General features: G+C 47.3%; 31 non-coding genes across 31 annotated transcripts; 13 read left to right on the forward strand and 18 right to left on the reverse strand.

The window, feature by feature from the left end:
- Nucleotides 1-334: 334 nt before the first annotated feature.
- TRNAK-CUU (transfer RNA lysine (anticodon CUU)) lies at nt 335-407 on the forward strand. The gene has a single exon. It is a non-coding gene; the product is annotated as a tRNA-Lys (tRNA).
- A 121-nt stretch (nt 408-528) lies between these two features.
- TRNAG-GCC (transfer RNA glycine (anticodon GCC)) lies at nt 529-599 on the reverse strand. Its single transcript has one exon. It is a non-coding gene; the product is annotated as a tRNA-Gly (tRNA).
- Nucleotides 600-1,823: 1,224 nt separating this feature from the next.
- TRNAK-CUU (transfer RNA lysine (anticodon CUU)) lies at nt 1,824-1,896 on the forward strand. The gene has a single exon. It is a non-coding gene; the product is annotated as a tRNA-Lys (tRNA).
- Nucleotides 1,897-2,193: 297 nt separating this feature from the next.
- On the forward strand, nt 2,194-2,269 carry TRNAK-CUU (transfer RNA lysine (anticodon CUU)). Its single transcript has one exon. It is a non-coding gene; the product is annotated as a tRNA-Lys (tRNA).
- An 864-nt stretch (nt 2,270-3,133) lies between these two features.
- TRNAG-GCC (transfer RNA glycine (anticodon GCC)) lies at nt 3,134-3,204 on the reverse strand. The gene has a single exon. It is a non-coding gene; the product is annotated as a tRNA-Gly (tRNA).
- Nucleotides 3,205-3,875: 671 nt separating this feature from the next.
- TRNAG-GCC (transfer RNA glycine (anticodon GCC)) lies at nt 3,876-3,946 on the reverse strand. The gene has a single exon. It is a non-coding gene; the product is annotated as a tRNA-Gly (tRNA).
- Nucleotides 3,947-4,053: 107 nt separating this feature from the next.
- Nucleotides 4,054-4,126, forward strand: TRNAK-CUU (transfer RNA lysine (anticodon CUU)). Its single transcript has one exon. It is a non-coding gene; the product is annotated as a tRNA-Lys (tRNA).
- A 1,781-nt stretch (nt 4,127-5,907) lies between these two features.
- On the forward strand, nt 5,908-5,980 carry TRNAK-CUU (transfer RNA lysine (anticodon CUU)). Its single transcript has one exon. It is a non-coding gene; the product is annotated as a tRNA-Lys (tRNA).
- An 860-nt stretch (nt 5,981-6,840) lies between these two features.
- On the reverse strand, nt 6,841-6,911 carry TRNAG-ACC (transfer RNA glycine (anticodon ACC)). Its single transcript has one exon. It is a non-coding gene; the product is annotated as a tRNA-Gly (tRNA).
- Nucleotides 6,912-7,210: 299 nt separating this feature from the next.
- TRNAG-GCC (transfer RNA glycine (anticodon GCC)) lies at nt 7,211-7,281 on the reverse strand. The gene has a single exon. It is a non-coding gene; the product is annotated as a tRNA-Gly (tRNA).
- A 107-nt stretch (nt 7,282-7,388) lies between these two features.
- TRNAK-CUU (transfer RNA lysine (anticodon CUU)) lies at nt 7,389-7,461 on the forward strand. The gene has a single exon. It is a non-coding gene; the product is annotated as a tRNA-Lys (tRNA).
- A 1,604-nt stretch (nt 7,462-9,065) lies between these two features.
- TRNAG-ACC (transfer RNA glycine (anticodon ACC)) lies at nt 9,066-9,136 on the reverse strand. The gene has a single exon. It is a non-coding gene; the product is annotated as a tRNA-Gly (tRNA).
- A 299-nt stretch (nt 9,137-9,435) lies between these two features.
- Nucleotides 9,436-9,506, reverse strand: TRNAG-GCC (transfer RNA glycine (anticodon GCC)). Its single transcript has one exon. It is a non-coding gene; the product is annotated as a tRNA-Gly (tRNA).
- Nucleotides 9,507-9,613: 107 nt separating this feature from the next.
- Nucleotides 9,614-9,686, forward strand: TRNAK-CUU (transfer RNA lysine (anticodon CUU)). Its single transcript has one exon. It is a non-coding gene; the product is annotated as a tRNA-Lys (tRNA).
- A 119-nt stretch (nt 9,687-9,805) lies between these two features.
- On the reverse strand, nt 9,806-9,876 carry TRNAG-GCC (transfer RNA glycine (anticodon GCC)). The gene has a single exon. It is a non-coding gene; the product is annotated as a tRNA-Gly (tRNA).
- A 670-nt stretch (nt 9,877-10,546) lies between these two features.
- On the reverse strand, nt 10,547-10,617 carry TRNAG-GCC (transfer RNA glycine (anticodon GCC)). Its single transcript has one exon. It is a non-coding gene; the product is annotated as a tRNA-Gly (tRNA).
- A 1,041-nt stretch (nt 10,618-11,658) lies between these two features.
- On the reverse strand, nt 11,659-11,729 carry TRNAG-ACC (transfer RNA glycine (anticodon ACC)). The gene has a single exon. It is a non-coding gene; the product is annotated as a tRNA-Gly (tRNA).
- Nucleotides 11,730-11,836: 107 nt separating this feature from the next.
- On the forward strand, nt 11,837-11,909 carry TRNAK-CUU (transfer RNA lysine (anticodon CUU)). Its single transcript has one exon. It is a non-coding gene; the product is annotated as a tRNA-Lys (tRNA).
- A 1,974-nt stretch (nt 11,910-13,883) lies between these two features.
- On the reverse strand, nt 13,884-13,954 carry TRNAG-ACC (transfer RNA glycine (anticodon ACC)). Its single transcript has one exon. It is a non-coding gene; the product is annotated as a tRNA-Gly (tRNA).
- Nucleotides 13,955-14,995: 1,041 nt separating this feature from the next.
- Nucleotides 14,996-15,066, reverse strand: TRNAG-GCC (transfer RNA glycine (anticodon GCC)). Its single transcript has one exon. It is a non-coding gene; the product is annotated as a tRNA-Gly (tRNA).
- A 1,042-nt stretch (nt 15,067-16,108) lies between these two features.
- On the reverse strand, nt 16,109-16,179 carry TRNAG-ACC (transfer RNA glycine (anticodon ACC)). The gene has a single exon. It is a non-coding gene; the product is annotated as a tRNA-Gly (tRNA).
- Nucleotides 16,180-16,478: 299 nt separating this feature from the next.
- TRNAG-GCC (transfer RNA glycine (anticodon GCC)) lies at nt 16,479-16,549 on the reverse strand. The gene has a single exon. It is a non-coding gene; the product is annotated as a tRNA-Gly (tRNA).
- A 107-nt stretch (nt 16,550-16,656) lies between these two features.
- TRNAK-CUU (transfer RNA lysine (anticodon CUU)) lies at nt 16,657-16,729 on the forward strand. The gene has a single exon. It is a non-coding gene; the product is annotated as a tRNA-Lys (tRNA).
- Nucleotides 16,730-17,590: 861 nt separating this feature from the next.
- On the reverse strand, nt 17,591-17,661 carry TRNAG-GCC (transfer RNA glycine (anticodon GCC)). Its single transcript has one exon. It is a non-coding gene; the product is annotated as a tRNA-Gly (tRNA).
- A 107-nt stretch (nt 17,662-17,768) lies between these two features.
- TRNAK-CUU (transfer RNA lysine (anticodon CUU)) lies at nt 17,769-17,841 on the forward strand. The gene has a single exon. It is a non-coding gene; the product is annotated as a tRNA-Lys (tRNA).
- Nucleotides 17,842-17,960: 119 nt separating this feature from the next.
- TRNAG-GCC (transfer RNA glycine (anticodon GCC)) lies at nt 17,961-18,031 on the reverse strand. The gene has a single exon. It is a non-coding gene; the product is annotated as a tRNA-Gly (tRNA).
- Nucleotides 18,032-18,138: 107 nt separating this feature from the next.
- TRNAK-CUU (transfer RNA lysine (anticodon CUU)) lies at nt 18,139-18,211 on the forward strand. Its single transcript has one exon. It is a non-coding gene; the product is annotated as a tRNA-Lys (tRNA).
- A 121-nt stretch (nt 18,212-18,332) lies between these two features.
- On the reverse strand, nt 18,333-18,403 carry TRNAG-GCC (transfer RNA glycine (anticodon GCC)). The gene has a single exon. It is a non-coding gene; the product is annotated as a tRNA-Gly (tRNA).
- A 106-nt stretch (nt 18,404-18,509) lies between these two features.
- TRNAK-CUU (transfer RNA lysine (anticodon CUU)) lies at nt 18,510-18,582 on the forward strand. The gene has a single exon. It is a non-coding gene; the product is annotated as a tRNA-Lys (tRNA).
- Nucleotides 18,583-19,621: 1,039 nt separating this feature from the next.
- Nucleotides 19,622-19,694, forward strand: TRNAN-AUU (transfer RNA asparagine (anticodon AUU)). The gene has a single exon. It is a non-coding gene; the product is annotated as a tRNA-Asn (tRNA).
- Nucleotides 19,695-19,815: 121 nt separating this feature from the next.
- On the reverse strand, nt 19,816-19,886 carry TRNAG-GCC (transfer RNA glycine (anticodon GCC)). Its single transcript has one exon. It is a non-coding gene; the product is annotated as a tRNA-Gly (tRNA).
- Nucleotides 19,887-20,431: the final 545 nt, after the last annotated feature.

The following is a 20,431-nucleotide window of genomic DNA, read 5'->3' on the forward strand; positions in this document are numbered from 1 at the left end:
TCTCAGGGTCGTGGGTTGGAGCCCCACATTGGGCGGATGTTTTTTTTCTTTTCCTGTACCATTGTATGTGGAACACTGTCAACTTGCACCACCACAGCGCAAATGGCTGTCCTCACTTTCACAAAATGCACTGCCATATCAGCAAAAACTCAGGACTGCATTGGCCGGGAATCAAACCCGGGCCTCCCTCGTGGCAGGCGAGAATTCTACCACTGAACCGCCAATGCTCCACAGATACTTAACTTTACACTTACTCGTGTACTTTAGTGTATGAAACAAAGCAGGAGTGTCAGGATGCCTTGCCTTGCCATCACCTCCATACATTCTCAACCAAGCCTGGCTAGCTCAGTTGGTAGAGCATGAGACTCTTAATCTCAGGGTCGTGGGTTCGAGCCCCACATTAGGCGGATGTTTTTTTTCTTTTCCTGTACCATTGTATGTGGAACACTGTCAACTTGCACCACCACAGCGCAAATGGCTGTCCTCACTTTCACAAAATGCACTGCCATATCAGCAAAAACTCAGGACTGCATTGGCCGGGAATCGAACACGGGCCTCACGCGTGGCAGGCGAGAATTCTACCACTGAACCACCAATGCTCCACAGATGCCTAATTTAACACTTACTCATGTACTTTAGTGTATAAAACAAAGCAGGAGTGTCAGGATGCCTTGCCTTGCCATCACCTCCAAGCCTACGTAACCAAGCCCGACTAGCACAGTCGCTAGAGCATAAGACTATTAATCTTAGGGTCATGTATTTGAGCTCCATGTTGGCCAGTTGTTTTTTTCTCTTCCTGTACCATTGTATGTGGAACAGTGTATACTTGCATCACCACAGCGCAAATGGCTGTCCTCACTTTCACAAAATGCACTGCCCTATCAGCAAAAACTCAGGAATGTATTGACCGGGAATTGAACCCGGCCTCCCACGTGGCCGGCTAGATTTCTACCACTGAACCACCAATTATCCACAGATGCTTAATTTTAGACTTACTCATGTACTTTAGTGTACAAAACAAAGCAGGAGAGTCAGGATGCCTTGCCTTGCCATCACCACAACTCCTCGGTTACCAAGCATTGCTAACTCAGTCGGTAAAGCATGAGACTCTTAATCTCAGGGTCGTGGGTTCGAGCCCCACATTGGGCGGATGTTTTTTTTCTTTTCCTGTACCATTGTATGTGGAACACTGTCAACTTGCACCACCACAGCGCAAATGGCTGTCCTCACTTTCACAAAATACACTGCCATATCAGCAAAAACTCAAGACTGCATTGGCCGGGAATCGATTCCGGGCCTCACGCGTGGCAGGCGAGAATTCTACCACTGAACCAACAATGCTCCACAGATGCCTTATTTTACACTTACTCATGTACTTTAGTGTATAAAACAAAGCAGGAGTGTCAGGATGCCTTGCCTTGCCATCACCTCCAAGCCTACGTAATCAAGCCCGACTAGCACAGTCGCTAGAGCATAAGACTATTAATCTTAGGGTCATGTATTTGAGCTCCATGTTGGGCAGTTGTTTTTTTCTCTTCCTGTACCATTGTATGTGGAACAGTGTATACTTGCATCACCACAGCGCAAATGGCTGTCCTCACTTTCACAAAATGCACTGCCCTATCAGCAAAAACTCAGGAATGTATTGACCGGGAATTGAACCCGGCCTCCCACGTGGCCGGCTAGATTTCTACCATTGAACCACCAATGATCCACAGATGCTTAATTTTACACTTACTCGTGTACTTTAGTGTATGAAACAAAGCAGGAGTGTCAGGATGCCTAGCCTTGCCTTGCCATCACCTCCATACATTCGCAACCAAGCCTGGCTAGCTCAGTCGGTAGAGCATGAGACTCTTAATCTCAGGGTCGTGGGTTCGAGCCCCACGTTGGGCGAATGTTTTTTCTTTTCCTGTACCATTGTATGTGGATCACTGTATACTTGCACCACCACAGCGCAAATGGCTGTCCTCACTTTCACAAAATGCACTGCCATATCAGCAAAAACTCAGGACTGCATTGGCCGGGAATCGAACCTGGGCCTCCCTCGTGGCAGGCAAGAATTCTACCACTGAACCACCAATGCTCCACAGATACTTAATTTTACACTTACTCGTGTACTTTAGTGTATGAAACAAAGCTGGAGTGTCAGGATGCCTTGCCTTGCCATCACCTCCATACATTCTTAACCAATCCTGGCTAGCTCAGTCGGTAGAGCATGAGACTCTTAATCTCAGGGTCGTGGGTTCGAGCCCCACGTTGGACGGATGTTTTTTCTTTTCCTGTACCATTGTATGTGGAACACTGTCAACTTGCACCACCACAGCGCAAATGGCTGTCCTCACTTTCACAAAATACACTGCCATATCAGCAAAAACTCAGGACTGCATTGGCCGGGAATCGATTCCGGGCCTCACGCGTGGCAGGCGAGAATTCTACCACTGAACCACCTATGCTCCACAGATGCCTAATTTTACACTTACTCATGTACTTTAGTGTATAAAACAAAGCAGGAGTGTCAGGATGCCTTGCCTTGCCATCACCTCCAAGCCTACATAACCAGGCCCGACTAGCACAGTCGCTAGAGCATAAGACTATTAATCTTAGGGTCATGTATTTGAGCTCCATGTTGGGCAGTTGTTTTTTTCTCTTCCTGTACCATTGTATGTGTAACAGTGTATACTTGCACCACCACAGCGCAAATGGCTGTCCTCACTTTCACAAAATGCACTGCCCTATCAGCAAAAACTCAGGAATGTATTGACCGGGAATTGAACCCGGCCTCCCACGTTGCCGGCTAGATTTCTACCACTGAACCACCAATGATCCACAGATGCTTAATTTTAGACTTACTCATGTACTTTAGTGTACAAAACAAAGCAGGAGAGTCAGGATGCCTTGCCTTGCCATCACCATCACCACAACTCCTTGGTTACCAAGCATTGCTAACTCAGTCGGTAAAGCATGAAACTCTTAATCTCAGGGTCGTGGGTTCGAGCCCCACATTGGGCGGATGTTTTTTTTCTTTTCCTGTACCATTGTATGTGGAACACTGTCAACTTGCCCCACCACAGCGCAAATGGCTGTCCTCACTTTCACAAAATGCACTGCCAAATCAGCAAAAACTCAGGACTGCATTGGCTGGGAATCGAACCCGGGCCTCCCGTGTGGCAGGCGAGAATTCTACCACTGAACCACCAATGCTCCACAGATACTTAATTTTACACTTACTCGTGTACTTTAGTGTATGAAATAAAGCAGGAGTGTCAGGATGCCTTGCCTTGCCATCACCTCCATACATTCTCAACCAATCCTGGCTAACTCAGTCGGTAAAGCATGAGACTCTTATTCTCAGGGTCGTGGGTTCGAGCCCCACATTGGGCGGATGTTTTTTCTTTTCCTGTACCATTGTATGTGGAACACTGTCAACTTCCCCCACCACAGCGCAAATGGCTGTCCTCACTTTCACAAAATACACTGCCATATCAGCAAAAACTCAGGACTGCATTGGCCGGGAATCGATTCCAGGCCTCACGAGTGGCAGGCGAGAATTCTACCACTGAACCACCAATGCTCCACAGATGCCTAATTTTACACTTACTCATGTACTTTAGTGTATAAAACAAAGCAGGAGAGTCAGGATGCCTTGCCTTGCCATCACCACAACTCCTCAGTTACCAAGCATTGCTAACTCAGTCGGTAAAGCATGAGACTCTTAATCTCAGGGTCGTGGGTTCGAGCCCCACATTGGGCGGATGTTTTTTTTCTTTTCCTGTACCATTGTATGTGGAACACTGTCAACTTGCCCCACCACAGCGCAAATGGCTGTCCTCACTTTCACAAAATGCACTGCCATATCAGCAAAAACTCAGCACTGCATTGGCCGGGAATCGAACCCAGGCCTCCCGCGTGGCAGGCGAGAATTCTACCACTGAACCACCAATGCTCCACAGGTACTTAATTTTACACTTACTCGTGTACTTTAGTGTATGAAACAAAGCAGGAGTGTCAGGATGCCTTGCCTTGCCATCACCTCCATACATTCGAAACCAAGCCTGGCTAGCTCAGTCGGTAGAGCATGAGACTCTTAATCTCAGTGTCGTGGGTTCGAGCCCCACGTTAGGCGGATGTTTTTTCTTTTCCTGTACCATTGTATGTGGAACACTGTATACTTGCACCACCACAGCGCAAATGGCTGTCCTCACTTTCACAAAATACACTGCCATATCAGCAAAAACTCAGGACTGCATTGGCCGGGAATCGATTCCGGGCCTCATGCGTGGCAGGCGAGAATTCTACAACTGAACCACCAATGCTCCACAGATGCCTAATTTTACACTTACTCATGTACTTTAGTGTATAAAACAAAGCAGGAGTGTCAGGATGCCTTGCCTTGCCATCACCTCCAAGCCTACGTAACCAAGCCCGACTAGCACAGTCGCTAGAGCATAAGACTATTAATCTTAGGGTCATGTATTTGAGCTCCATGTTGGGCAGTTGTTTTTTTCTCTTCCTGTACCATTGTATGTGGAACAGTGTATGCTTGCATCACCACAGCGCAAATGGCTGTCCTCACTTTCACAAAATGCACTGCCCTATCAGCAAAAACTCAGGAATGTATTGACCGGGAATTGAACCCGGCCTCCCACGTGGCCGGCTAGATTTCTACCACTGAACCACCAATGATCCACAGATGCTTAATTTTAGACTTACTCATGTACTTTAGTGCACAAAACAAAGCAGGAGAGTCAGGATGCCTTGCCTTGCCATCACCACAACTCCTCGGTTACCAAGCATTGCTAACTTAGTCGGTAAAGCATGAGACTCTTAATCTCAGGGTCGTGGGTTCGAGCCCCACATTGGGCGGATGTTTTTTTTCTTTTCCTGTACCATTGTATGTGGAACACTGTATACTTGCACCACCACAGCGCAAATGGCTGTCCTCACTTTCACAAAATACACTGCCATATCAGCAAAAACTCAGGACTGCATTGGTCGGGAATCGATTCCGGGCCTCATGCGTGGCAGGCGAGAATTCTACCACTGAACCACCAATGCTCCACAGATGCCTAATTTTACACTTACTCATGTACTTTAGTGTATAAAACAAAGCAGGAGTGTCAGGATGCCTTGTCTTGCCATCACCTCCAAGCCTACGTAACCAAGCCCGACTAGCACAGTCGCTAGAGCATAAGACTATTAATCTTAGGGTCATGTATTTGAGCTCCATGTTGGGCAGTTGTTTTTTTCTCTTCCTGTACCATTGTATGTGGAACAGTGTATACTTGCATCACCACAGCGCAAATGGCTGTCCTCACTCTCACAAAATGCACTGCCCTATCAGCAAAAACTCAGGAATGTATTGACCGGGAATTGAACCCGGCCTCCCACGTGGCCGGCTAGATTTCTACCACTGAACCATCAATGATCCACAGATGCTTAATTTTAGACTTACTCATGTACTTTAGTGTACAAAACAAAGCAGGAGAGTCAGGATGCCTTGCCTTGCCATCACCACAACTCCTCAGTTACCAAGCATTGCTAACTCAGTCGGTAAAGCATGAGACTCTTAATCTCAGGGTCGTGGGTTCGAGCCCCACATTGGGCGGATGTTTTTTTTCTTTTCCTGTACCATTGTATGTGGAACACTGTCAACTTGCACCACCACAGCGCCAATGGCTGTCCTCACTTTCACAAAATGCACTGCCATATCAGCAAAAACTCAGGACTGCATTGGCCGGGAATCGAACCAAGGACTCCCACGTGGCAGGCGAGAATTCTACCACTGAGCCACCAATGCTCCACAGATACTTAATTATACACTTACTCGTGTACTTTAGTGTATTAAACAAAGCAGGAATGTCAGGATGCCTTGCCTTGCCATCACCTCCAAACATGTTCAACCAAGCCTGGCTAGCTCAGTCAGTAGAGCATGAGACTCTTAATCTCAGGGTCGTGGGTTCGAGCCCCACGTTGGGCGGATGTTTTTTGTTTTCCTGTACCATTGTATGTGGAACACTGTATACTTGCACCACCACAGCGCAAATGGCTGTCCTCACTTTCACAAAATACACTGCCATATCAGCAAAAACTCAGGACTGCATTGGCCGGGAATCGATTCCGGGCCTCACGCGTGGCAGGCGAGAATTCTACCACTGAACCACCAATGCTCCACAGATGCCTAATTTTACACTTACTCATATACCTTAGTGTATAAAACAAAGCAGGAGTGTCAGGATGCCTTGCCTTGCCATCACCTCCAAGCCTACGTAACCAAGCCCGACTAGCACAGTCGCTAGAGCATAAGACTATTAATCTTAGGGTCATGTATTTGAGCTCCATGTTGGGCAGTTGTTTTTTTCTCTTCCTGTACCATTGTATGTGGAACAGTGTATACTTGCATCACCACAGCGCAAATGGCTGTCCTCACTTTCACAAAATGCACTTCCCTATCAGCAAAAACTCAGGAATGTATTGACCGGGAATTGAACCCGGCCTCCCACGTGGCCGGCTAGATTTCTACCACTGAACCACCAATGATCCACAGATGCTTAATTTTAGACTTACTCATGTACTTTAGTGTACAAAACAAAGCAGGAGAGTCTGGATGCCTTGCCTTGCCATCACCACAACTCCTCGGTTACCAAGCATTGCTAACTCAGTCGGTAAAGCATGAAACTCTTAATCTCAGGGTCGTGGGTTCGAACCCCACATTGGGCGGATGTTTTTTTCTTTTCCTGTACCATTGTATGTGGAACACTGTCAACTTGCACCACCACAGCGCAAATGGCTGTCCTCACTTTCACAAAAGGCATTGCCATATCAGCAAAAACTCAAGACTGCATTGGCCGGGAATCGAACCCGGGCCTCCCGCGTGGTAGGCGAGAATTCTACCACTGAACCACCAATGCTCCACAAATACTTAATTTTACACTTACTCGTGTACTTTAGTGTATGAAACAAAGCAGGAGTGTCAGGATGCCTTGCCTTGCCATCACCTCCATACATTCTCAACCAAGCCTGGCTAGCTCAGTCGGTAGAGCATGAGTCTCTTAATCTCAGGTTCGTGGGTTAGAACCCCACATTGGACGGATGTTTTTTCTTTTCCTGTACCATTGTATGTGGAACACTGTATACTTGCACCACCACAGCGCAAATGGCTGTCCTCACTTTCACAAAATGCACTGCCATATCAGCAAAAGCTCAGGACTGCATTGGCCGGGAATCGAACCCGGGCCTCCCGCGTGGCAGGCGAGAATTCTACCACTGAACCACCAATGCTCCACAGATACTTAATTTTACACTTACTCGTGTACTTTAGTGTATGAAACAAAGCAGGAGTGTCAGGATGCCTTGCCTTGCCATCACCTCCATGCATTATCAACCGAGCCCGGCTAGCTCAGTCGGTAGAGCATGAGACTCTTAATCTCAGGGTCGTGGGTTCGAGCCCCACGTTGGGCGGATGTTTTTTCTTTTCCTGTACCATTGTATGTGGAACACTGTATACTTGCACCACCACAGCGCAAATGGTTGTCATCACTTTCACAAAATACACTGCCATATCAGCAAAAACTCAGGACTGCATTGGCCGGGAATCGATTCCGGGCCTCACGCGTGGCAGGCGAGAATTCTACCACTGAACCACCAATGCTCCACAGATGCCTAATTTTACACTTACTCATGTACTTTAGTGTATAAAACAAAGCAGGAGTGTCAGGATGCCTTTCCTTGCCATCACCTCCAAGCCTACGTAACCAAGCCCGACTAGCACAGTCGCTAGAGCATAAGACTATTAATCTTAGGGTCATGTATTTGAGCTCCATGTTGGGCAGTTGTTTTTTTCTCTTCCTGTACCATTGTATGTGGAACAGTGTATACTTGCATCACCACAGCGCAAATGGCTGTCCTCACTTTCACAAAATGCACTGCCCTATCAGCAAAAACTCAGGAATGTATTGACCGGGAATTGAACCCGGCCTCCCACGTGGCCGGCTAGATTTCTCCCACTGAACCACCAATGATCCACAGATGCTTAATTTTAGACTTACTCATGTACTTTAGTGTACAAAACAAAGCAGGAGAGTCAGGATGCCTTGCCTTGCCATCACCACAACGCCTCGGTTACCAAGCATTGCTAACTCAGTCGGTAAAGCATGAGACTCTTAATCTCAGGGTTGTGGGTTCGAGCCCCACATTGGGCGGATGTTTTTTTTCTTTTCCTGTACCATTGTATGTGGAACACTGTCAACTTGCACCACCACAGCGCAAATGGCTGTCCTCACTTTCACAAAATGCACTGCCATATCAGCAAAAACTCAGGACTGCATTGGCGAGTAATCGAACCCGGGCCTCCCACGTGGCAGGCGAGAATTCTACCACTGAACCACCAATGCTCCACAGATACTTAATTTTACACTTACTCGTGTACTTTAGTGTATGAAACAAAGCAGGAGTGTCAGGATGCCTTGCCTTGCCATCACCTCTAAACATGCTCAACCAAGCCTGGCTAGCTCAGTCGGTAGAGCATGAGACTCTTAATTTCAGGGTTGTGGGCTCGAGCCCCACGTTGGGCGGATGTTTTTTCTTTTCCTGTACCATTGTATGTGGAACACTGTATACTTGCACCACCACAGCGCAAATGGTTGTCCTCACTTTCACAAAATACACTGCCATATCAGCAAAAACTCAGGACTGCATTGGCCGGGAATCGGTTCCGGGCCTCACGCGTGGCAGGCGAGAATTCTACCACTGAACCACCAATGCTCCACAGATGCCTAATTTTACACTTACTCATGTACTTTAGTGTATAAAACAAAGCAGGAGTGTCAGGATGCCTTGCCTTGCCATCACCACAACTCCTCGGTTACCAAGCATTGCTAACTCAGTCGGTAAAGCATGAGACTCTTAATCTCAGGGTCGTGGGTTCGAGCCCCACATTGGGCGGATGTTTTTTTTTCTTTTCCTGTACCATTGTATGTGGAACACTGTCAACTTGCACCACCACAGCGCAAATGGCTGTCCTCACTTTCACAAAATGCACTGTCATATCAGCAAAAACTCAAGACTGCATTGGCCGGGAATCGAACCCGGGCCTCCCACGTGGTAGGCGAGAATTCTACAACTGAACCACCAATGCTCCACAGATACTTAGTTTTACACTTACTCGTGTACTTTAGTGTATGAAACAAAGCAGGAGTGTCAGGATGCCTTGCCTTGCCATCACCTCCATACATTCTCAATCAAGCCTGGCTAGCTCAGTCGGTAGAGCATGAGTCTCTTAATCTCAGGTTCGTGGGTTAGAACCCCACGTTGGGCGGATGTTTTTTCTTTTCCTGTACCATTGTATGTGGAACACTGTATACTTGCACCACCACAGCGCAAATGGCTGTCCTCACTTTCACAAAATGCACTGCCATATCAGCAAAAGCTCAGGACTGCATTGGCCGGGAATCGAACCCGGGCCTCCCGCGTGGCAGGCGAGAATTCTACCACTGAACCACCAATGCTCCACAGATACTTAATTTTACACTTACTCGTGTACTTTAGTGTATGAAACAAAGCAGGAGTGTCAGGATGCCTTGCCTTGCCATCACCTCCATGCATTCTCAACCAAGCCCGGCTAGCTCAGTCGGTAGAGCATGAGACTCTTAATCTCAGGGTCGTGGGTTCGAGCCCCACGTTGGGCGGATGTTTTTTCTTTTCCTGTACCATTGTATGTGGAACACTGTATACTTGCACCACCACAGCGCAAATGGCTGTCATCACTTTCACAAAATACACTGCCATATCAGCAAAAACTCAGGACTGCATTGGCCGGGAATCGAACCCTGGACTCCCGCGTGGCAGGCGAGAATTCTACCACTGAACCACCAATGCTCCACAGATGCTTAATTTTACACTTACTCGTTTACTTTAGTGAATGAAACAAAGCAGGAGTGTCAGGATGCCTTTCCTTGCCATCACCTCCAAGCCTACGTAACCAAGCCCGACTAGCACAGTCGCTAGAGCATAAGACTATTAATCTTAGGGTCATGTATTTGAGCTCCATGTTCGGCAGTTGTTTTTTTCTCTTCCTGTACCATTGTATGTGGAACAGTGTATACTTGCATCACCACAGCGCAAATGGCTGTCCTCACTTTCACAAAATGCACTGCCCTATCAGCAAAAACTCAGGAATGTATTGACCGGGAATTGAACCCGGCCTCCCACGTGGCCGGCTAGATTTCTACCACTGAACCACCAATGATCCACAGATGCTTAATTTTAGACTTACTCATGTACTTTAGTGTACAAAACAAAGCAGGAGAGTCAGGATGCCTTGCCTTGCCATCACCACAACTCCTCGGTTACCAAGCATTGCTAACTCAGTCGGTAAAGCATGAGACTCTTAATCTCAGGGTCGTGGGTTTGAACCCAACATTGGGCGGATGTTTTTTTCTTTTCCTGTACCATTGTATGTGGAACACTGTCAACTTGCACCACCACAGCGCAAATGGCTGTCCTCACTTTCACAAAATGCACTGCCATATCAGCAAAAGCTCAGGACTGCATTGGCCGGGAATCGAACCCAGGCCTCCTGCATGGCAGGCGAGAATTCTACCACTGAACCACCAATGCTCCACAGATACTTAGTTTTACACTTACTCGTGTACTTTAGTGTATGAAACAAAGCAGGAGTGTCAGGATGCCTTGCCTTGCCATCACCTCCATGCATTGTCAACCAATCCCGGCTAGCTCAGTTGGTAGAGCATGAGACTCTTAATCTCAGGGTCGTGGGTTCAAGCCTCACGTTGGGTGGATGTTTTTTCTTTTCCTGTACCATTGTATGTGGAACACTGTATACTTGCACCACCACAGCGCAAAAGGCTGTCCTCACTTTCACAAAATACACTGCCATATCAGCAAAAACTCAGGACTGCATTGGCCGGGAATCGATTCCGGGCCTCACGCGTGGCAGGCGAGAATTCTACCACTGAACCACCAATGCTCCACAGATGCCTAATTTTACACTTACTCATGTACTTTAGTGTATAAAACAAAGCAGGAGTATCAGGATGCCTTGCCTTGCCATCACCTCCAAGCCTACGTAACCAAGCCCGACTAGCACAGTCGCTAGAGCATAAGACTATTAATCTTAGGGTCATGTATTTGAGCTCCATGTTGGGCAGTTGTTTTTTTCTCTTCCTGTACCATTGTATGTGGAACAGTGTATACTTGCATCACTACAGCGCAAATGGCTGTCCTCACTTTCACAAAATGCACTGCCCTATCAGCAAAAACTCAGGAATGTATTGACCGGGAATTGAACCCGGCCTCCCACGTGGCCGGCTAGATTTTTACCACTGAACCACCGATGATCCACAGATGCTTAATTTTAGACTTACTCATGTACTTTAGTGTACAAAACAAAGCAGGAGAGTCAGGATGCCTTGCCTTGCCATCACCACAACTCCTCAGTTACCAAGCATTGCTAACTCAGTCGGTAAAGCATGAGACTCTTAATCTCAGGTTCGTGGGTTCGAGCCCCACATCGGGCGGATGTTTTTTTTCTTTTCCTGTACCATTGTATGTGGAACACTGTCAACTTGCACCACCACAGCGCAAATGGCTGTCCTCACTTTCACAAAAGGCATTGCCATATCAGCAAAAACTCAAGACTGCATTGGCCGGGAATAGAACCCGGGCCTCCCGCGTGGTAGGCGAGAATTCTACCACTGAACCACCAATGCTCCACAGATACTTAATTTTACACTTACTCGTGTAGTTTAGTGTATGAAACAAAGCAGGAGTGTCAGGATGCCTTGCCTTGCCATCACCTCCATACATTCTCAACCAAGCCTGGCTAGCTCAGTCGGTAGAGCATGAGTCTCTTAATCTCAGGTTCGTGGGTTCGAGCCCCACGTTGGGCGGATGTTTTTTTCTTTTCCTGTACCATTGTATGTGGAACACTGTATACTTGCACCACCACAGCGCAAATGGTTGTCATCACTTTCACAAAATACACTGCCATATCAGCAAAAACTCAGGACTGCATTGGCCGGGAATCGATTCCGGGCCTCACGCGTGGCAGGCGAGAATTCTACCACTGAACCACCAATGCTCCACAGATGCCTAATTTTACACTTACTCATGTACTTTAGTGTATAAAACAAAGCAGGAGTGTCAGGATGCCTTTCCTTGCCATCACCTCCAAGCCTACGTTACCAAGCCCGACTAGCACAGTCGCTAGAGCATAAGACTATTAATCTTAGGGTCATGTATTTGAGCTCCATGTTGGGCAGTTGTTTTTTTCTCTTCCTGTACCATTGTATGTGGAACAGTGTATACTTGCATCACCACAGCGCAAATGGCTGTCCTCACTTTCACAAAATGCACTGCCCTATCACCAAAAACTCAGGAATGTATTGACCAGGAATTGAACCCGGCCTCCCACGTGGCCGGCTAGATTTCTCCCACTGAACCACCAATGATCCACAGATGCTTAATTTTAGACTTACTCATGTACTTTAGTGTACAAAACAAAGCAGGAGAGTCAGGATGCCTTGCCTTGCCATCACCACAACGCCTCGGTTACCAAGCATTGCTAACTCAGTCGGTAAAGCATGAGACTCTTAATCTCAGGGTCGTGGGTTCGAGCCCCACATTGGGCGGATGTTTTTTTTCTTTTCCTGTACCATTGTATGTGGAACACTGTCAACTTGCACCACCACAGAGCAAATGGCTGTCCTCACTTTCACAAAATGCACTGCCATATCAGCAAAAACTCAGGACTGCATTGGCCAGTAATCGAACCCGGGCCTCCCACGTGGCAGGCGAGAATTCTACCACTGAACCACCAATGCTCCACAGATACTTAATTTTACACTTACTCGTGTACTTTAGTGTATGAAACAAAGCAGGAGTGTCAGGATGCCTTGCCTTGCCATCACCTCTAAACATGCTCAACCAAGCCTGGCTAGCTCAGTCGGTAGAGCATGAGACTCTTAATTTCAGGGTTGTGGGCTCGAGCCCCACGTTGGGCGGATGTTTTTTCTTTTCCTGTACCATTGTATGTGGAACACTGTATACTTGCACCACCACAGCGCAAATGGTTGTCCTCACTTTCACAAAATACACTGCCATATCAGCAAAAACTCAGGACTGCATTGGCCGGGAATCGATTCCGGGCCTCACGCGTGGCAGGCGAGAATTCTACCACTGAACCACCAATGCTCCACAGATGCCTAATTTTACACTTACTCATGTACTTTAGTGTATAAAACAAAGCAGGAGTGTCAGGATGCCTTGCCTTGCCATCACCTCCAAGCCTACATAACCAAGCCCGACTAGCACAGTCGCTAGAGCATAAGACTATTAATCTTAGGGTCATGTATTTGAGCTCCATGTTGGGCAGTTGTTTTTTTCTCTTCCTGTACCATTGTATGTGGAACAGTGTATACTTGCATCACCACAGCGCAAATGGCTGTCCTCACTTTCACAAAATGCACTGCCTTATCAGCAAAAACTCAGGAATGTATTGACCGGGAATTGAACCCGGCCTCCCACGTGGCCGGCTAGATTTCTACCACTGAACCTCCGATGATCCACAGATGCTTAATTTTAGACTTACTCATGTACTTTAGTGTACATAACAAAGCAGGAGAGTCAGGATGCCTTGCCTTGCCATCACCACAACTCCTCGGTTACCAAGCATTGCTAACTCAGTCGGTAAAGCATGAGACTCTTAATCTCAGGGTCGTGGGTTCGAGCCCCACATTGGGCGGATGTTTTTTTTCTTTTCCTGTACCATTGTATGTGGAACACTGTCAACTTGCACCACCACAGCGCAAATGGCTGTCCTCACTTTCACAAAATGCACTGCCATATCAGCAAAAACTCAAGACTGCATTGGCCGGGAATCGAACCCGGGCCTCCCGCGTGGTAGGCGAGAATTCTACAACTGAACCACCAATGCTCCACAGATACTTAGTTTTACACTTACTCGTGTACTTTAGTGTATGAAACAAAGCAGGAGTGTCAGGATGCCTTGCCTTGCCATCACCTCCATACATTCTCAATCAAGCCAGGCTAGCTCAGTCGGTAGAGCATGAGTCTCTTAATCTCAGGTTCGTGGGTTAGAACCCCACGTTGGGCGGATGTTTTTTCTTTTCCTGTACCATTGTATGTGGAACACTGTATACTTGCACCACCACAGCGCAAATGGCTGTCATCACTTTCACAAAATACACTGCCATATCAGCAAAAACTCAGGACTGCATTGGCCGGGAATCGATTCCGGGCCTCACGCGTGGCAGGCGAGAATTCTACCACTGAACCACCAATGCTCCACAGATGCCTAATTTTACACTTACTCATGTACTTTAGTGTATAAAACAAAGCAGGAGTGTCAGGATGCCTTGCCTTGCCATCACCTCCAAGCCTACGTAACCAAGCCCGACTAGCACAGTCGCTAGAGCATAAAACTATTAATCTTAGGGTCATGTATTTGAGCTCCATGTTCGGCAGTTGTTTTTTTCTCTTCCTGTACCATTGTATGTGGAACAGTGTATACTTGCATCACCATAGCGCAAATGGCTGTCCTCACTTTCACAAAATGCACTGCCCTATCAGCAAAAACTCAGGAATGTATTGACCGGGAATTGAACCCGGCCTCCCACGTGGCCGGCTAGATTTCTCCCACTGAACCACCAATGATCCACAGATGCTTAATTTTAGACTTACTCATGTACTTTAGTGTACAAAACAAAGCAGGAGAGTCAGGATGCCTTGCCTTGCCATCACCACAACTCCTCGGTTACCAAGCATTGCTAACTCAGTCGGTAAAGCATGAGACTCTTAATCTCAGGGTCGTGGGTTCGAGCCCCACATTGGGCGGATGTTTTTTTTCTTTTCCTGTACCATTGTATGTGGAATACTGTCAACTTGCACCACCACAGCGCAAATGGCTGTCCTCACTTTCACAAAATGCACTGCCATATCAGCAAAAACTCAGGACTGCATTGGCCAGGAATCGAACCCGGGCCTCCCACGTGGCAGGCGAGAATTCTACCACTGAACCACCAATGCTCCACAGATACTTAATTTTACACTTACTTGTGTACTTTAGTGTATGAAACAAAGCAGGAGTGTCAGGATGCCTTGCCTTGCCATCACCTCTAAACATGCTCAACCAAGCCTGGCTAGCTCAGTCGGTAGAGCATGAGACTCTTAATTTCAGGGTTGTTGGTTTGAGCCCCACGTTGGGCGGATGTTTTTTCTTTTCCTGTACCATTGTATGTGGAACACTGTATACTTGCACCACCACAGCGCAAATGGTTGTCCTCACTTTCACAAAATACACTGCCATATCAGCAAAAACTCAGGACTGCATTGGCCGGGAATCGATTCCGGGCCTCACGCGTGGCAGGCGAGAATTCTACCACTGAACCACCAATGCTCCACAGATGCCTAATTTTACACTTACTCATGTACTTTAGTGTATAAAACAAAGCAGGAGTATCAGGATGCCTTGCCTTGCCATCACCTCCAAGCCTACATAACCAAGCCCGAGTAGCACAGTCGCTAGAGCATAAGACTATTAATCTTAGGGTCATGTATTTGAGCTCCATGTTGGGCAGTTGTTTTTTTCTCTTCCTGTACCATTGTATGTGGAACAGTGTATACTTGCATCACCACAGCGCAAATGGCTGTCCTCACTTTCACAAAATGCACTGCCTTATCAGCAAAAACTCAGGAATGTATTGACCGGGAATTGAACCCGGCCTCCCACGTGGCCGGCTAGATTTCTACCACTGAACCACCGATGATCCACAGATGCTTAATTTTAGACTTACTCATGTACTTTAGTGTACATAACAAAGCAGGAGAATCAGGATGCCTTGCCTTGCCATCACCACAACTCCTCGGTTACCAAACATTGCTAACTCAGTCGGTAAAGCATGAGACTCTTAATCTCAGGGTCGTGGGTTCGAGCCCTACATTGGGCGGATGTTTTTTTTTCTTTTCCTGTACCATTGTATGTGGAACACTGTCAACTTGCACCACCACAGCGCAAATGGCTGTCCTCACTTTCACAAAATGCACTGCCATATCAGCAAAAACTCAAGACTGCATTGGCCGGGAATCGAACCCGGGCCTCCCGCGTGGTAGGCGAGAATTCTACAACTGAACCACCAATGCTCCACAGATACTTAATTTTACACTTACTCGTGTACTTTAGTGTATGAAACAAAGCAGGAGTGTCAGGATGCCTTGACTTGCCATCACCTCCATACATTCTCAATCAAGCCTGGCTAGCTCAGTCGGTAGAGCATGAGTCTCTTAATCTCAGGTTCGTGGGTTAGAACCCCACGTTGGGCGGATGTTTTTTCTTTTCCTGTACCATTGTATGTGGAACACTGTATACTTGCACCACCACAGCGCAAATGGCTGTCCTCACTTTCACAAAATGCACTGCCATATCAGCAAAAGCTCAGGACTGCATTGGCCGGGAATCGAACCCGGGCCTCCCGCGTGGCAGGCGAGAATTCTACCACTGAACCACCAATGCTCCACAGATACTTAATTTTACACTTACTCGTGTACTTTAGTGTATGAAACAAAGCAGGAGTGTCAGGATGCCTTGCCTTGCCATCACCTCCATGCATTCTCAACCAAGCCCAGCTAGCTCAGTCGGTAGAGCATGAGACTCTTAATCTCAGGGTCGTGGGTTCGAGCCCCACGTTAGGCGGATGTTTTTTCTTTTCCTGTACCATTGTATGTGGAACACTGTATACTTGCACCACCACAGCGCAAATGGCTGTCATCACTTTCACAAAATACACTGCCATATCAGCAAAAACTCAGGACTGCATTGGCCGGGAATCGATTCCGGGCCTCACGCGTGGCAGGCGAGATTTCTACCACTGAACCACCAATGCTCCACAGATGCCTAATTTTACACTTACTCATGTACTTTAGTGTATAAAACAAAGCAGGAGTGTCAGGATGCCTTGCCTTGCCATCACCTCGAAGCCTACGTAACCAAGCCCGACTAGCACAGTCGCTAGAGCATAAGACTATTAATCTTAGGGTCATGTATTTGAGCTCCATGTTGGGCAGTTGTTTTTTTCTCTTCCTGTACCATTGTATGTGGAACAGTGTATACTTGCATCACCACAGCGCAAATGGCTGTCCTCACTTTCACAAAATGCACTGCTCTATCAGCAAAAACTCAGGAATATATTGACCGGGAATTGAACCCGGCCTCCCACGTGGCCGGCTAGTTTTCTACCACTGAACCACCAATGATCCACAGATGCTTAATTTTAGACTTACTCATGTACTTTAGTGTACAAAACAAAGCAGGAGAGTCAGGATGCCTTGCCTTGCCATCACCACAACTCCTCGGTTACCAAGCATTGCTAACTCAGTCAGTAAAGCATGAGACTCTTAATCTCATGGTCGTGGGTTCGAGCCCCACATTGGGCGGATGTTTTTTTTCTTTTCCTGTACCATTGTATGTGGAACACTGTCAACTTGCACCACCACAGCGCAAATGGCTGTCCTCACTTTCACAAAATGCACTGCCATATCAGCAAAAACTCAGGACTGCATTGGCCAGGAATCGAACCCGGGCCTCCCACGTGGCAGGCGAGAATTCTACCACTGAACCACCAATGCTCCACAGATACTTAATTTTACACTTACTCGTGTACTTTAGTGTATGAAACAAAGCAGGAGTGTCAGGATGCCTTGCCTTGCCATCACCTCTAAACATGCTCAACCAAGCCTTGCTAGCTCAGTCGGTAGAGCATGAGACTCTTAATTTCAGGGTCGTGGGTTCGAGCCCCACGTTGGGCGGATGTTTTTTCTTTTCCTGTACCATTGTATGTGGAACACTGTCAACTTGCACCACCACAGCGCAAATGGCTGTCCTCACTTTCACAATACGCACTGCCATATCAGCAAAAACTCAGGACTGCATTGGCCGGGAATCGAACCCGGGCCTCCCACGTGGCAGGCGAGAATTCTACCACTGAACCACCAATGCTCCACAGATACTTAATTTTACACTTACTCGTGTACTTTAGTGTATGAAACAAAGCAGGAGTGTCAGGATGCCTTGCCTTGCCATCACCTCTAAACATGCTCAACCAAGCCTGGCTAGCTCAGTCGGTAAAGCATGAGACTCTTAATCTCAGGGTCGTGGGTTCGAGCCCCACTTTGGGCAGATGTTTTTTTTCTTTTCCTGTACCATAGTATGTGGAACACTGTCAACTTGCACCACCACAGCGCAAATGGCTGTCCTCACTTTCACAAAATGCAATGCCATATCAGCAAAAGCTCAGGACTGCATTGGCCGGGAATCGAACCCGGGCCTCCCGCATGGCAGGCGAGAATTCTACCACTGAACCACCAATGCTCCACAGATACTTAGTTTTACACTTACTCGTGTACTTCAGTGTATGAAACAAAGCTGGAGTGTCTGGATGCCTTGCCTTGCATCACCTCCATGCATTCTCAACCAAGCCCGGCTAGCTCAGTCGGTAAAGCATGAGACTCTTAATCTCAGGGTCGTGGGTTCGAGCCCTACGTTGGGCGAATGCTTTTTCTTTTCCTGTACCATTGTATGTGGAACACTGTATACTTGCACCACCACAGCGCAAATGGCTGTCCTCACTTTCACAAAATACACTGCCATATCAGCAAAAACTCAGGACTGCATTGGCCGGGAATCGATTCCGGGCCTCACGCGTGGCAGGCGAGAATTCTACCACTGAACCACCAATGCTCCACAGATGCCTAATTTTACACTTACTCATGTACTTTAGTGTATAAAACAAAGCAGGAGTGTCAGGATGCCTTGCCTTGCCATCACCTCCAAGCCTACGTAACCAAGCCAGACTAGCACAGTCGCTAGAGCATAAGACTATTAATCTTAGGGTCATGTATTTGAGCTCCATGTTGGGCAGTTGTTTTTTTCTCTTCCTGTACCATTGTATGTGGAACAGTGTATACTTGCATCACCACAGCGCAAATGGCTGTCCTCACTTTCACAAAATGCACTGCCCTATCAGCAAAAACTCAGGAATGTATTGACCGGGAATTGAACCCGGCCTCCCACGTGGCCGGCTAGATTTCTACCACTGAACCACCAATGATCCACAGATGCTTAATTTTAGACTTACTCATGTACTTTAGTGTACAAAACAAAGCAGGAGAGTCAGGATGCCTTGCCTTGCCATCACCACAACTCCTCGGTTACCAGGCATTGCTAACTCAGTCGGTAAAGCATGAGACTCTTAATCTCAGGGTCGTGGGTTCGAGCCCCACATTGGGCGGATGTTTTTTTTCTTTTCCTGTACCATTGTATGTGGAACACTGTCAACTTGCACCACCACAGCGCAAATGGCTGTCCTCACTTTCACAAAATGCACTGCCATATCAGCAAAAACTCAGGACTGCATTGGCCGGGAATCAAACCCGGGCCTCCCTCGTGGCAGGCGAGAATTCTACCACTGAACCGCCAATGCTCCACAGATACTTAACTTTACACTTACTCGTGTACTTTAGTGTATGAAACAAAGCAGGAGTGTCAGGATGCCTTGCCTTGCCATCACCTCCATACATTCTCAACCAAGCCTGGCTAGCTCAGTTGGTAGAGCATGAGACTATTAATCTCAGGGTCGTGGGTTCGAGCCCCACATTGGGCGGATGTTTTTTTTCTTTTCCTGTACCATTGTATGTGGAACACTGTCAACTTGCACCACCACAGCGCAAATGGCTGTCCTCACTTTCACAAAATGCACTGCCATATCAGCAAAAACTCAGGACTGCATTGGCCGGGAATCGAACACGGGCCTCACGCGTGGCAGGCGAGAATTCTACCACTGAACCACCAATGCTCCACAGATGCCTAATTTAACACTTACTCATGTACTTTAGTGTATAAAACAAAGCAGGAGTGTCAGGATGCCTTGCCTTGCCATCACCTCCAAGCCTACGTAACCAAGCCCGACTAGCACAGTCGCTAGAGCATAAGACTATTAATCTTAGGGTCATGTATTTGAGCTCCATGTTGGCCAGTTGTTTTTTTCTCTTCCTGTACCATTGTATGTGGAACAGTGTATACTTGCATCACCACAGCGCAAATGGCTGTCCTCACTTTCACAAAATGCACTGCCCTATCAGCAAAAACTCAGGAATGTATTGACCGGGAATTGAACCCGGCCTCCCACGTGGCCGGCTAGATTTCTACCACTGAACCACCAATTATCCACAGATGCTTAATTTTAGACTTACTCATGTACTTTAGTGTACAAAACAAAGCAGGAGAGTCAGGATGCCTTGCCTTGCCATCACCACAACTCCTCGGTTACCAAGCATTGCTAACTCAGTCGGTAAAGCATGAGACTCTTAATCTCAGGGTCGTGGGTTCGAGCCCCACATT

This window comes from Pseudophryne corroboree, chromosome 3, assembly GCF_028390025.1.
Source record: "Pseudophryne corroboree isolate aPseCor3 chromosome 3, aPseCor3.hap2, whole genome shotgun sequence".
Lineage (NCBI taxonomy): Eukaryota > Metazoa > Chordata > Amphibia > Anura > Myobatrachidae > Pseudophryne > Pseudophryne corroboree.